Source organism: Petaurus breviceps, unplaced genomic scaffold (genome assembly GCF_028583685.1).
Source record: "Petaurus breviceps papuanus isolate PSGF00001 unplaced genomic scaffold, PetGlider_PUasm1.0 90638, whole genome shotgun sequence".
NCBI lineage: Eukaryota > Metazoa > Chordata > Mammalia > Diprotodontia > Petauridae > Petaurus > Petaurus breviceps.
The window spans coordinates 7844390-7860677 of NW_027187295.1; the positions used below are offsets into that span (position 1 = coordinate 7844390).

A 16288-nucleotide genomic window follows, 5' to 3' on the forward strand; every position below is an offset into this window, starting at 1 on the left:
TCTATGCCCAGTTTCTGCCATATTTTCCAGTTTTCCCAGCAGTTTTTGTCAAATAGTGTGTTCTTTTTCCAGAAGCTGGAGTCTTTTGGTTTATCAAACAGCAAATTACCCTATTCTTTATACCTGCTATTATCAACCCAGTACATGCCTTTATTAATACCCACTTGGATTAGTTTTGTAGTCTCCTAATAGGTCTTATCTTATTGCCTTATCATCTTTATATTGCCTACCTCACACAAATATTTTCAAAAAGTTGTTTTACTTTGTACATTTCATAAAGCCTTGTAATGCGAGCTATTATTAATAATAATCATCTTATTGATATATATATATATATATATATATATTTTTAAAGCAATTGGGGTTAAGTAACTTGCTCAAGGTTACATGGCCAGGTGTTTCTGGGTGGGTGCTAAGTGTCTGAGCCCGGATTCGATCCCAGGTCATCCCAACTCTGGAGCTGGTACTCTTACTCGCTGTGCTACCTGGCAGCCCAAAACATTTGTTTTTGATGGATCTTAAAAGATCAAATGAAATATTTGTAAAGTCCTCAGCAAGTACTTAGTAAATAGTAGGTACTAAATAAATGCTTCTTCCCTTTTCCCCTTCCCCCATGTCAATATTCTTTTGGTAATTCTATATGGCTGTAAGTCATAGAATACATCCCTTCCTGAAAAATTAAAATTGTAGATTGTCCAAAGGCATCCATCAGTGTGCATGCTAGGTTTAAGTGAGTACAACATATTACCAACAAAAAATTGTACATGAGAAGCAGCATAGAGGTTATCCTCTTTGTTGTACTGTGTTAGCAAGATCATGGGATGATTGATGGGTGTCACATATGTTTCTAATTATCTATTAAATATCTAGAGAGCTAAAGTAAGGACTCTAGTATCTTGGATGAAATGCCTTTTGAGGATGCCAATAGAATAGGGAACAGGTAGGTGGCACAGTGGATACAGTTGGACCTGGAGAAAGACATGAGTTCAAATCCTGCTTCAAGTACTTAATAGCTATGTGATGCTGGGAAAGTTCATTAACTTTTTTGCCTCAGTTTCCTCAACTGTAAGGGGATAATAATACCACCTACTTCTCAGGATTGTTGCAAGGAACAAATGAGATAATAATTATGAAGCACTTTGCACAGTGCCTAGTATATAGTTGGGCTATATAGATGATAGATATTATTACTACTAGTAATTATTATTATTAGAATATAATTTGTAAAGTCCTCAGCAAGTACCTAGTAAATAGTAGGTGCTTAATAAATGCTTCTTCCCTTTACCCCTTCCCGCACGTCAATATTATTTTGGTAATCCTGTATGGCTGTAAGTCATAGAATACATCCCTTTCTGAAAAATTAAAATTGTAGATTGTCCAAAGGCATCCATAGGTGTGCATCACAAGAGAGGCTCTCACATGAATGACATCATGAATCCATTGGAGTGAGTGATAAATTGTATTATTATCAATTGAAAATATAAAATATTCATTTTTATTTTGATGCATTATAAAACTATTTTAAATTGTTTATATAGAATTCTGTAAGTTATATGATAACTTTGTATTTACTAATAATTTTAACAATAATGAACCTTGTTTCATTTTGAATTTCATTCATTCAGATCACTAGCTGTACAAAATTACTTATTTAAGACTACAACCTAGAAAATTGAAAGTGTTTTTTTTTTTTTCCAAAAGGGCAGTAGTTCTGAGCCTGTTCAACCTGAATAGGCTGAATGAGCAATTTATGCTCAGTTTCCTTAGAGTAAAATTTACATCATTGTCCTTAATTTTACTTTCTTCTTTCCTTTCTCCACATTTTTTGCCATGATTTAAATGTTTCCATCTCATTTAGCTGCTCTTCATGTAAAGCCTTGACAAATCTTTTTTAGAAAAGCATCCTGCCAAAATCCCACTTTCACTAATCGCTAGCTCTTTTTCAAATTTCTTCTGATACTATCACTGAATTTAGTTTTTTACCTTATCATTTAGTTGAGTGATCACATCTGTTAGGAAATTATAACAGGCTGTAAGGGGCCTACCATTCAAAGCCAACCACCAGACATACCTGGAGTTCTCTTGACTCTTCTCCAAAATGAGTCATATTTTAGAGCTGCTGGGGTAATAACCTCATTTTGCTGCTGCCATCAATTTTCACCTGGTCTGGCCCCGGGAATACTGGATTTTTCCCTTCCTTGCTTGGCTAAGTTGTGTCTGACTCTTCATGACCCCATTTGGGGTTTTCTTGGAAATGACCCTGAAGAAGTTTGCCATTTCCTTCTCCAGCTCATTTTATAGATGAGAAAACTGAGACAAACAAGGTTAAGTGATTTGCCCAGGGTCACAGAGCTAGTAAGTGTCTGAGTCTAGATTTTAGGACAAGATGAGTCTTCCTTACTCCAGGCCTGGCACTCTATCCACTGTGCCACCTACTTGCCCTTTAAAAAAATAAAATATGCAAGAATATTTTCCCATGAAAGCTTCCAATTCAGTTTAATTCAAGTCAGGTCGGGTCAACAAGAATTTATTAAGTCATCACTTAAATAACTGTTCCAGGCACTATTAGGCACAAGGGATAAAAAGACAAAAAAAAAATGAAAAGTGATTCAAAAACCCATAGAATCATAGATCTCTATGTGGGTGGTATCTCATAGCACAGTTCATTTAGCCCCTTCATTTCATAGAGGAGGATACTGAACGCCAGGGAGATTAAGAAACTTAATCAGGGTTACACAAGACTGAATTGAACCTAGGTCTTCTGACTCAAGCCAGTGACCTTTCCGCTGTGCCACACTGTTCCCCCCATGCAAAGGAAATAATGACATTTGAATCTGGAATCCTGTTTTCTGATGTAGCCTAGTAAAAAGTTGTGAATAAATTACCAACTCACAAGCAAATATTTTAGTAAGTGAAAGAAACAAATAAATTGATAAAACTATTTAACAGAAAAATGATAAAGTATGCAGTCATGATTGTCGATTTTCATACAAAATCCTTTTCAGAATACTAGTAAATAAATAGTCAATAATAGGAAATTTGTCAGTAAATAAGCCTTTATTAAGCTTACTATATGCCAGGTACTGTGTTAAGTGCTGGGGATATAAAGAAAGACAAATGCTAGTCCCTGACCTTGGGGATCTCACAAACTCATGTGAGAATTAAACATATTTCTACTCTGGTAATGGTAAGTCTATGCTAAATTTATTGATTCAATATCTATTATGCCAGCAAAATAAACATAGGTTAAAGTTATATTTATTCATTGTTTCTGTGAAAAACCTGCTTGGGCACAGGCCCTTTTAGGGGGCACTTTCCTCAGTGTCCAGTTTCCTCATTGTCTAGCATTTTCTTTTTCCTTGGCACAAAATATCTCTAACTCTATTTGCAAGTCTATCCTAATGAAGTTTTCCACCTTTCTGTAGGAATTTCACACATCTTCTAAGAACTTATGGAAATAAAATTAATAGGAACTGTGGAGAAATCACTGTTTCCTGTACTTGACTGTCCTGAACTTTGGTTTATGCGTTGTAGAATGACTGGTGACAATCTCTCAAGCATTGGTGTTGATAGTAAGAGGTCCTAAATGAGAAGGCATTTATATTTGTACTAGTTGAGATGTCCTGATTGTACTAGTTACATGTCCTGATGTGTAATTGACTTGTGTCTTAAGGAACACAGAGAAGAATATCTTTTGATTTAATCTCATCATATCCCAGTTCACCTCAAGAGCTTTCAATGCAGCTGGGGTGAATGGGTTTGGATTTCCTGTTGGGAAGAATGTGAGTCATTTCTGAGGGAACAAAAATCTGAAATATGGCCATTTCACCATTCCAGGACCAGAGCTACCCATTCCTTTCCAGATAACTTTACTGTCTAACCGGTGCTTACCCATGAAAACATATGTAGTACTATGTATTGAGTCCATTTACTTATTCAAACTTGCTTAGGTCTTACAGTTTCATCTAGTTCTCTTTTGAGGTCTAATACTAAGAGAAAAAAAGGAGAAGAGAAAGGAGATGGGTAAAAATAATTAGATGATTTATAAGGCCTCTTTCATTTTACTGCCAGGCCATCTGTTCCTCCTTTATGACAAATCAGTCTTTCCAAGGAGCATCTTTTTCTGCAAAGACTTTTCAGTGATAAAGGGACAGTTAAGGATATTATGGAACTGGGGAAAAATGTAACAGTAAAAAGGCCCTGACTCTTTTTGTTTTATTTTTTTCCTTCCTCACCCATAATTTTGTCAAATTATGATTGAACAGATCTGTTCTTTGTTGTCCTGTGTTTGAAACAACAAATAATAGCATAGCTCAAAAGTTCTGATAGCAGCAGAACATCACTGTAAAGGTAATATCTCTTGCCACTTCCCTATGCTGGATAAAGAGTTTTAAGCAAGCATAGTAAATGGCTATGTTTTAAGAGGGGGAAGGAAACACTGTAAATCTAGCCTATCAATTGTCCTTAAGAAAAAGCCAGTTTTTTTTTAATAATATGTTCTCTACTCTATAGAATACAAATGTTTTCGTAAATTGGTTTTGAAGAACTGATTTCTTAATCAAAACTGCCTCTTGCTTTAATATTTCCAAAGTAAGTTTCAGGTGTAGAGGTTAGCTAGTGGACAGAGTGCTGGGCCTGGAGTCAGAAAGACTTGAGTTCAAATCCATTTTCAGATATTTACTATGCACTGTGTGAATCTGGGCAAGTCACTTAACCTCTGTCTGCCCCAATTTCCTCATCTGTAAAATTGGGACAATAACAGCACCTACCTCTCAGGATTGTTGTGGGGATCAAGTAAGATAGTATTTTAAAAATGCTTAGCACAGAGCTTGAAACACTAATAAATATATTGAATGACTAGTAAATATTTGTTCCCATCTTCTTAAACTAAAAGTGAACAAACAAATTAATAAAGACCAAAAAATTTAAAAAAAAAAGACCATCTAGTCCAACCTCCTCATTTATAGAGGAGGAAACTGAGGACCAGAGAGAAGAATGACTTGCCTGAGGTCCCACAGGTATTAAGTTGAAACCCAGATCCTCAAAATTGAGATCTAGCACCCTTCCCACTTGACTACCTCCCTTCATTTTATTTGCAAATGCTTTATCTCCTAACATTATCCTGTAAGCGGAGTATTTACAAGGACTGGACACTATCCAGTAAGGACCCGGTCTTGGGGGTATTTGCTGGAGGTTCTGCCTGCTATCAATTCACACAGATGTTTGGGGTGCCTGTTTCTGGAAAAGCAGAAAGGCCTACTGGTCATTCCAGAGCATGCTTAGGAATTCTGTGACTGTTTTCTATCAGCTTACTGTGTGATGCTGGAAAGCCTTTTAATGGATTATGGAGCTATCACTAAGCCCCCAAACAAAAGGTATGAACCCGACAAATTGAATCTCTTTCCAGGTGGCAAATAAGACAAGGAGAGCTGTGGTTCTTCTGGTAGGAGGAGCCTCTTTCCCTCCTTATCCGGAAACTACGTGGCTTTGAAAATATTATATCTATGCTGCTTCTATCCCTGCTGTTTCAATTCTTAATTGTTCTTTGGTGAAGGAGAACTGAACACAGAATGACCTTGTGATCTCCAAATGCCTGAAGTGTTTGTAAGTAGCTGTAGCTCCCACAGCCTTAAACAACAGCCTGCTTAACCCAGCCCAGCAGCAAATTAACCTGGCAGTCAAGAGGGTGTGTCCTGTTAAGCAATAACAACTTATCCAACATTGATGCTAGAACTATTAGCATACTTGGTGGGGCAAATTTCTTGTAGAGTTACTTCAAGTTTGAGCCCATTCACCCCAGGGTCTGGGGTAGATGGGAGAGGGTGCCCTCGCTCATGAAGATATTTTGATTCTTGCTGTGTCTTTTTGGTAATTATCTTTTTGTGCAAGTTAGTTAATAATAACTGCTTATTGATGATATTGAGAATATGCTAATGCTTTTATGCTTGTTGATGATATCGAGGATACACTAATTGATTGAATTTTTATGGGGCACTAGTCACTAGCTATTGATGTTAGAGGGGAAACACCAAAATAGGGACTGAAGCTGATGGCATTGGAAGAACCTCACCGCCGGTCATGAATAGCCTAGAACCTTGATAGGAGACAAAATCAGAAAACATTGTATAGGAGAAGTAGCCAAACATTAGAAGAGACTGAGTTAGTGGACAGATTGCTAGATTTGGTCAGTAGACCTGGGTCCAATAACTGCCTTAGATATCATTTGTATGGTCATAGGCGAGTCACTTGCTAGCACAAATCCTTAAAATGAACAGGTTTCATATTTCTGTTTCCCTTTAATTTTCTTCTACTCTCACTACCAATAGAGTATAAGCTCCTTGAGGGAAGGGACATTTACATAGTATCTACTACATGTCAAGAACTATGCTCAGTGCTTTATGAATATTATCTCATTTGATCCTTACAATAATCCTTTGAGATAGGTGCTATTATTATTCCTGTTATATAATTGGGAAAACTAAAGCATTCAAAGGTTAAGCAACTTGTCCAAGGTTGCACAGTTAGTAAATGACTGAGGCTGGATTTGAAGACAGGTCTAGCTTTCTATGAGGAGCTAGGTGGAACAGTGGATAGAGTGCTTGACCTGGAGACAGGAAGATTCATCTTTCTGAGTTCAAATCTGACCTCAGAAACTTACTAGTTCTGTGTCACTTAACCCTGTTTGCCTCAGTTTCCTCATCTGTAAAATGTACTGGAGAAGGAAATGGCAAATCATCCCAGTATCATTGCCAAGAAAACCTCAAATGGGGTCAGACAAAACTGAAATGACAACAACAGCTAGTCTTCTATTCACATTGCTATTTAAGCTGTTTTTGTTTTCGCTTTGTATCCCCAAAGCATAATACCTAGCGTGTAACAGTCCCTTAATAAATATTTGTTGAACTGAGCTATTGAATTTATATAGCTATTGCTGGTGCTTGGGTTAAAACATAAGCTGTAGTTATAGCAGAGAAACCTGTTCTAAATTTAGATTTCACCACAGGGTGCTTTAAATTGGCTGGCACTGAATGACTATAACATTTAAGAGATGGAACAAATTGCAGTGATTTCATTTGATGAATCCTGAAATGTCATAGCCACATAACTACATCTTCAGTCATCATACATATCTTTTGAGAGAAGAAAAAAAGGAATGGTCAGAAAATCATAGGAGATTCAAAAATCGAATTTTCTTGTTGTTTTTAAATGCCTAGCACCTCTTCTATTGGTATTAAGCCACTCCATAAATGTTGTCTAAGTGATGATGGATGGGGGGAAGGGGACTAAGTCAACATTCATCTCTCCATTTTCACAAAACCTCAAAACTGGAAGTGATTTCCAAGGCCATCTAGACATAAGCCATACCCGAATGAGATTCTCTTCTCCAATATGCCTGACTAAACACTTACTCATCTTCTACCTGACAGAATCTAATGAGGAACATCCCACCTTCCTCTCAAAATCTCCCATTCTGCTTTGGGACTTCTAATTTGTAGGAGGTTTTTCCATACATCCACCCAAAGCTGGCCTCTCTGTGGCTTCTATCCATTGCTTCTGATCCTTACTTCTACCCTCCGGGGCCAAGAAGAATAAATCTAATGAAATCTTTTATAATGAAGGAAACTGCACACACACACACACACGTGTAACATGTGATATGCCAAGAAGCTCTTTTTAGAAAGCAGATTAAGAATTTGCCTGATAATTTTGTGCTAGTCTTTCAGGAAATGAATTCATTGTGTTTCTCCTGTGTCTTAAATATCTCATTTAGCAACCAGAGCCATTCTTGGAGAGGAACTAATTAATGTGTTTGTCTGAAGTTGAATTCTCTCCCTCTCCCCCCACAAAATGTCCTGAAAGCAAACATGACATGTGGTAAAGACTGGAGTATAGATTTACAAAGAGATAAAAGTATAGATTCTCTTGATGCACTCTGCAGGTTATATTGTTATACTCTGATCTAATGGAGTATACTTTAATTATATGGGTGATTTTTATTAGACAATATGTTTGCCTTATGTTTCTTGCTTGTTTCTATTTCTGTGGGAGGTAATCTTGACCCTGGGTTAGATTGCATAGAAGATTATGTGGTGTAAGCTCTGTATAAAATGTGACATCCTGTAGTGCTGGTGCAGTATGTAGTCGGGCTGAAATTCTTGCCCAGTGGCCAGCTGCTGCTCAGGCCTTCAGGCATTCGGGAAACTGTGGATGCAATGTTTGGCTTCCCCTGTGTATGCCACGGGGTGCTGTGGCTCAGCTTTAGTGTTTTCCAACTACTTCTGTTCCTCTAGTTTGCATGCGATGGATCTCCTCTGAGGAGGCAAGCCCTGAGTAGTTTTGCAGCAGTATGCGACCGCCTTGTTGAAGTTCTGTTCATCCCCTGCCAGTTTTCACTGCCATACAATGCAAGAGTTTTCCCAGTTCTCTTACTGAACACTGACCTCTTCTAGTTTGTCAGAGTAGAGAAAACACTGCTCACATGGTAAAAGGCATTCATCTTTGGAATATGTCCCTCTAGTGTGAGAGAGCCCTAATTGGTTGGTTCTCAGAGAACACTGCGAAACAGTTTAAATCTGGCCTTTACCCAACCAGACTCCAACTAGCTAATAAACATGCTTCTCTTTTACTACTTATGTGCCTCAAAACCTCACACTGAATAGATTTTATAAAACCAAGAAAGAATATATCTTACTAGGCTACACAGATGGGCACAGAGGTTTATTAGTTCTGACCCAGCCAGGTGAATAAGCCACATCCTGGGTCTTGCAGCTGCATCTATGGTATGGAGTTTGCATTTTAGTAGATAAGTTAACTTTCAGACCACTTGAATAAATGATAATTAGGAGAGGTTCATACCAAAGGATAAATTAGTTCTAAATTCTAAAAATCCCTTTAGAATTAGTTCCTAATTCTAAAAATCCCTTATTTATTCTGCAGAATTAATTTATACAATTTTTCCATTTACTGTTTAATATTACTAATTTTTATTTATTTTATTTTTATTTTAAAAATGTTTTTTCTAATATTACTTGTAAAGCACTTTTAGAGAGACAGAATATAAAAGGATATAATGTTGGAATCTGAGAGATCTGAATTCACTGCTTCTCTCCAAAACATATTAGTTGTATTACCCTGGTCTAGTCACAACTTCTCTGAGGTTCAATTTCTTCATCTATAAAATGGGGACAATATTGCTACCTACTATAATTCAGGAGGTCATTGTGAGAATAAAATGAGATAATGTATGTAAATTACTCTGCAAACTTTAAAGTCTATATAAATATGGGTTGTTATTATTATTAATTTCCTGTACCAATTTCTATTTCCTACATAGTAAGTTCTTTAAAACTGAAATCCAAATAAAGAGAGGGGAGATTTGTATAAATTGTTTCTTTGGGTTATGATTTACTCCTAATCTGCTTCACAAAGATTTGATGCACTTTAAAATATTAAGAACAATGCAACGATTTTTTTCCCTTATTTTATAAGGCATAAACACAGAATAGAACTTTTTTTCCCCTTTTTTGGAGATCAATTGGGGTTAAGTAACTTGCCCAAGGTTACATGGCTAGTTTTTTTTTGTGTGTGTGTTAAGTGTCTGAGGCTGCATCTGAACCCAGGTCCTCCTGAGTCTGGGGCGGGCACTTTACTCACTGCGCCACCTAGCTGCCTCAGAATAGAACTTATTTAAAGGAAAGTGAGGGAGTGGATGATGTTAGGTTGCTGAGATGATTGATTACCATAATCTAACACTGAATTTGGCTTGAAATGTCTTGAAATTTGGCTTGAAATTGGCTTGAAATGAAAAGCTAAGGCAAAAAGAGAAACAGACAGGATTTTTACCAGGTTAGCATCAGAGAAGATGAGGATGTTTCCAGCTATTACAGTTCTCAGAGAGCACATACTAATTCATAGAAGGCTTGCAGTCTACACTGATGGAAAGGACTTGCCATGATAAAACTACATTCTTAAAATATTGGAATAATAAAAAGTAAATTAGAAGATGCATTAAAATTTTTTAAATAGTCATTATATGAACCCAAGTAAAATAAAATACATTTGAAGAAAAATGGAAGCCTTGAAAGTGCTTTCATTTTTGTTCATGATTATAACACTGGTTCAAACACTAATTTAATGCTTATGGGTCTTACATATACATAGAAAAGGAAAAATAGGCCTCAGTGTTTTTATCCTTTGGAATTTACTTTTCTTTGGCCACAGTACAAACAAAAAATCAAACCAGTCTTTATCTTTTTAATCCAGAATAGGATTAAATAATTGTAATGTAACTTAGGTATTTTAATGGCATTTCATTGCTTGGCAAAGTGCCTAGGACATAGTAGGTACTTAATTCTTTTTTACTGATATCATTTAATGTTATAATGTTTATGATATATGATTTAATAAGTTATAGTATGCATACATGATGCTGATTGTAATGTGACGTAGGACAAAGAGTACTGGGTTTGGGGATATGGGTCCAAATTCCATTTCTGTTATATGCTTCTTCTTGATCTTGGACTACTCACTTAACTTCTCCCATCCTCATGCTTAAAATGAGAGGAAATGAATACATGTACTATAAATTTCCATCTAGCTCTGAAAGCTTATAGATTATTGAGGGTTTTTGGTACCTTTCTCTACAAAGCTTGCTTTATGTGGTTTATTTTAATATTTTCCTTTACTGTGGCAGAATTGTATTTCAGAGTATGTCCATTGTCTATTTGGGGTTTTAAGTCATTTTTTCATTCTTTCCTCCCCCCTCTCTATTTTTTTTTTTGTTAAGGGGAAGATTCGATAGTTCTAAACAATCTACCATGTTACTCTTGTGGAAGGTAGAATCATGTTTAAAAGTTGAATATATATACTGGCAAAAATTTCCTGACTTTTCAATCTCAGAGAATTGTGGTTACCAGCTGTAAGATTTAAATTTTGCAGCTGTATTCAATAAGACAGTTTTTGGACCAAACCTTGGAAAAAAAACACCTAATGGTTGCCAGAAGGTCCATCACCAATAATTTGGAGTTTCTAAAAAGTTTCTAGTATTAAATTTCTAAAAGTTGGATAACCTCAATAATGCAAAATGTCTTATTAAGCAGCACTTTACCATATAAATATGTAACAGACTAGAAGCTTTGACAAACACTCAAGAGAGTGAAGAGAGATCAGTTCCAGTTTCTCAGCCTCCAAAAGTTTTTCAGTTCAATTGTATACACAGGACAGCTTTAGCAAAGACAGTTTAAAGCTTTGTAGATTAGTTTGAGAAACTTTGCCCAGAAAGCAGAATTAGAGCAATTCGTGGTAATATCCTATAGACAGCAATACACTGTAAATGACCTTAAGACCCATTACTCATAGTCCATTACTCATTCCCCACTTGTTGCGTAAGATTGATTTTTTAGTAAAATGAGGTGTCAGGCTGACTGATAATTTTTAAAAAGAATTTAACGCTGGGATAGCTTGTAGATGATAGAACTCTTACAGTATTTCAGTTGTAACCTGAAATGTTGAAAGCTACTTCAAGTAAAAGTTACTACAAAGAAAAATAAAGATTAAAGTAAAACAAGAATATTACTGTAATATGTCCATATTCCACACAAATTTTTTTTTCTGATGAAGTTTGACTAAACCCTCCTTTGTGAAGCTTTTTAGTTCTGTGAAATATTTAGCAAGTCTACCCCAAGATGGAGACAAATGAACATTGTTCAGGAAAGGCACATATATGAATCCCTGAAGAAGCTCTGTGTTTTATGATAGTTAAACCCTTGGAGAGAGTGACTAATTGATATGGAATCCTGGCAAGTTTATAATACTGATTAGTTTGTTTTAAAAACAAGGAATTATGAAAATGCTATCAGCATCTGACTTGTTTAAGTAAAAAGATGAAGGAAAGTATTTTATCAACGAAAAAAGAGTGTTTGGAGGGGAAGTGGACTTAACAGATAAACAAGACACTTGAATTGTGGTTTAAAGAGCTCATGTTTTGAAGCAATACATGTTTTTACTAAGATGAAGAAGCTTCTGTGCTCTGAAATCCCTGGACTGTAAAAGCTAAAGAGAATCTGAATGAGATAGTTGCCACCTGGTTTACTCTGAAATCCTAATGAGGGTATGCCTATATATTGATAGCATCTGTGTTTACAGTACAATTTCAAACGCCAAACTTGCTTTACTATTTTAGCAGAGATTAGAGATCACTGGAGAATAATGGGAAACAAGTTTGAAGGACGAACTTGTTGAGAGTAGAATAGCTGTTGTGAGTTGAGTGTCACCATCAAAAAGCATTCATTAGTCAATGATACTAAATGGGTCTGCTGAAGTCTACTTCTGAGACCTTGTCATGGAGTGGAGGTGAACCTGGGTTCTTAAAGGCTGTTTGAGAGCTCCAGCAAGTTTTTTCAAACATGGTCAGTTTGGGTCATGGCTTTGCTCATGGTTTTCCTGATGGAGTGCAGGTATGTTTGTCATCTGAGGACAAGTCTAGTGCAAAGACTTATTATCAAATTAGCCATAGCAACCTAGGAATACCATTACATGAAGAGAAGAAAGGGATTATCATCTATTTATTTTTTGTTTGGTTTTTTTTTTTGCTTTTTGGAGGGGGGAGGGCAGGGCAATTGGGGTGAAGTGACTTGCCCAAGGTCACATGGCTAGTAAGTGTTAAGTGTCTGAGGCCAGATTTGAACTCAGGTCCTCCTGACTCCACCTGACTCCAGGGAGGGTGCTCTATTCACTGTGCCACCTAGCTGCCCCTGATTATCATCTATATAGATGGATGGGAAGAAGTACCTAATGCTGACAAAGTAATGAACCCTTAAAGATGAAGAAAAAGCAAGACATTCTTAGGGAAACAGGGTTTTACTGATAGTTGTGTACAAGTTTGCAATCCAGTACAGTCATCTTTGACACCAGCAATAAAGTGCCCCATATCAATTATGTACTTCTAAAATTCTGAACTTTGAAGCAATTTTCTTTTCCCATAAAGACCTTATTGAAAGTTAGATCCCTCATGGTATTCCAGCAGAAAACGAAAGGGGCAGTTCCACCCAAAGCAGTCAGGGGTCATGCTCCCTGCTTCCCAAAGATTTTTGCCCAGTCTTTGGTAACCAAGTAACTAAGATATTGCAGTAATGGAGCCCTGAACTCCTCGTGAGTTGTAGCCCTTTGAGCCTGGGAATGGGGGGCAGGGGTGCCTGGGAAACACTGAGCAGGCTAACTAAATGATCAAAAATAAATTACATGAGGGCAGTGCCTGATTGAACTAAACTGTGTATCCCATCTCCCATTTCCAGTACTTAGTAACATGATCTCCATACAATAAGTGCTTAATAAAAGTTTTAAGTATATAATCCTACAGAGAATGTGGTGAAAACAGCCCATTCCTCATACAGAGTATCTTTCTGGCACTTGCTTTTGGCCTGGCAACTATTCTGCCAATTACTGGTTGCAATTAGTCTCAATGACCATCTCTCTATCTGTTGCCAGTTAGTTACAAGGGAGCCAAAAAGGAAATCCAGGTCTTTTCTGATTCTTGGCTGGTCAAAACTGGTGAGCTACTCATGATCCTTTGATACAGACACTGGCCTTCTTGCAATCCCACAAACAAGACACTATTTCTCCCCTCTGGATGTTTTCTCTGGCTGTCCCTCAGTTCTGGAATGCTCTCCCTCTTCTTTTCCACCTGGTTTCCAGGCTTCTTTTAAGTCCCAACTAAAATCCCAACTTCTACAAGAAGGCTTTCCCAACCCCACTTAATTCCAGTGCCTTCTCCTGCTTCATTATTTCCTATTTATCCTCACATCTATTTTCTATTTGTCCTGTATATCCTGGTTTGTACATATTTGTTTACTTATTGTCTCGTTGTTAGACTGTGAGCTCTTTGAGGGAAGGGATTGTCTTTTCCCTCTTTTTGTATCCTGACTGCTTAGTACGGTGGCTGTCAATAATAGTCACTTAATAAACGTTTATTGACCCTGACTGATTGCTCCATTCGTCTTCAGTGCATATCCCTGTTGAATATCCTTCTTCCTGTCGCTAAGAAAATTTCCTTTTATTAACTATTGAATGACCTATGAGTATTTCATTTCCTTCCAACAACAAACATGAACTACCAGAGGACTGAAAAAGTCAATATATCCAAAATAGAACTAGGGGTCTTTTCCTTCAAACTCTTCCCTACATGAGGATTTTGTATCCTCAGATATCATCATATTTTTATCATCATCATATCTTCCTCTGTCCCTTATCTGATGGACTCCTCTTAGACTTTAAGCTCCTTGAGAGCAGGGGATTTTCTGTTATTTTTCTTTGTATCCACATCACTTAGCACAGTGCCTGGTACACTGGATGCATTGACTAAATGCTTATTGACTGATAGTTTTTGTGGTTTCATTGTGACCTTTTAAGATAAAAATCCTCCTAGAAGGATTTCATTGTCTTCTCATTAGAATAGACTGATATTTGTTTTCAAGCTTTCATTGGGCAGGTGCCCCTTTCCTTCCTTTCCTACTTTGTGCCTTCCATTTTTCCCCCCTGATAATGGTCATAGATCCTCTCCTCTACCTCAGAGTTTTTTTCTCCCCCACTGAAGTATTGCTTTTTTTTCCTCTAAGAACCACTCACCCTCCATAACAACTTATAATGTGGAGAGACATTCCTCTAGTCCTTTCACTTTCTCTTCCATGAAGGAGATTGGGCTACAATTGAAATAGAGCTAAGTCACTCACTCAGCAGTGGCAGAAATACAAACATTTATATACTTAATGCAAGTGGCTTCATAATTTCCTCTATTATCTATAACAATTGAAAATTTTTGTTTGGTGAAACCATTTGTAAGCATTTGTACCTCAACCTAAAGAACCTGGTTAAAACTTTAAAATCCAATTGTTATTTTAAAAGATTTTATTGTAATATATTTTTATTTCATTAAATATTTCCTGATAATATATAAAAAATCCTTAACACCTATTTAAAAATTTTTGAGTTACAAATTATCTTCCTCCCTCCTGATTTTATTCCACTCTTTGAGAAGACAAGCAATATGACATCATTTATGCATGTGAAATCACGTGAAACATTTTCTTATTAGCCATGTTGCAAAAGAAAATACACACACACACACAAACATAAAGAAAGTTAGAGTTCATAAGTTCTGTCTCTAGATATGGGTAATATTTTTCATTTTGAGCCCTTTGGAATTGTCTGGGATCATTGTCATGATCATAATAACTAAGTCTTTCACAGTTGATCATCCTTACAGTATTGCTGTTACTGTGTGCAATGATCTTCTGGCTCTGCTCACTCCACTTTGAATCAGTTCATATAAACCTTTCCAGATTATTCTGAAACCATCTTGCTCTCCATTTCTTATAATACAATAGTATTCTATCACAATCATATGCCACAACTTGTTCAGCCATTCCCCAGTTGATGGGCATGCCCTGATTTCCAGTTCTTTGCCTCTGCAAAAGGAGCTACTAGAAAAATTTTTGATGCAAATCTGTCCTTTTCCCTTTTTTTTGATCTCTTTGGGTTACAGATCTAGTAGCAGTGTTACTGAGTCAAAACATTTTTGGGCATAGTTCCCAATTGTTCTCCAGAATGGTTGAACTAGTTCTCAACTTTCCTAATAGTGTATTAGTATCCCAATTTTTCCACGTCCTTTCCAGCATTTGTCATTTTCCTTTTCTGCCATGTTAACCAATCTGATAAGTATGAGATAGGTAGTATCACAGAGCTATTTTAATTTTCATTTCTTTAATCAACAGTGATTTAGAGCATTTTTTCAAATGACTATTGATATCTTTGATTTCTTCTTCAGTTCCATTCCCTAATTCTCCTTTATTTTCCTTAATCCTTTTATAGACCTCTTAATTGTTTTTTTTTAATCCTGTTCCTCTTATAACCACAAAATAGAAACTTAATCAGTATCTGGCCCTGAAGATAATTCTCCAAAATTTACCAAATCTTTCCTCCCCAAATTTAATTTCCGGTCCATTTCAATAATCTAAATCTCTCAAAAATCATTATTTCCTCCTCTTCCTCCTCATTCTTTATTTTGGCACCAACACTTTATTCTCTTCCTTCTTCTCTTTCCTTCCTTTTATTATTTGGCTCAAGTACTTTCCACTCCCCCCCCCCCCCAACCTCTTTCCATGGAACCTGGAACCAGAATGAGAATCAATAAACATTTCAAAAGATGCTCACTGATATAATTCAGTTTGGGGAAATTTGACCTTTTTTCTTCCTTCTGGTCACCACATAGAAAAGAGGACTGTTCTTATGGTCT

General features: G+C 36.6%; 1 long non-coding RNA gene across 2 annotated transcripts in view; it reads left to right on the forward strand.

Annotated features, from left to right (window-relative positions):
* The first annotated feature begins 5260 nt into the window (after positions 1-5260).
* LOC138143319 (uncharacterized) overlaps positions 5261-16288 on the forward strand; it is a 38575-nt gene continuing 27547 nt past the window's right edge. Inside the window, exon 1 of one of the 2 annotated variants that reach the window (XR_011163669.1) lies at positions 5261-5375. This is a non-coding gene — a long non-coding RNA (uncharacterized lncRNA). Of the gene's footprint in view, positions 5376-5501; positions 5605-16288 lie in introns of those variants that run through there. The other variant, XR_011163668.1, reaches the window with a different exon arrangement.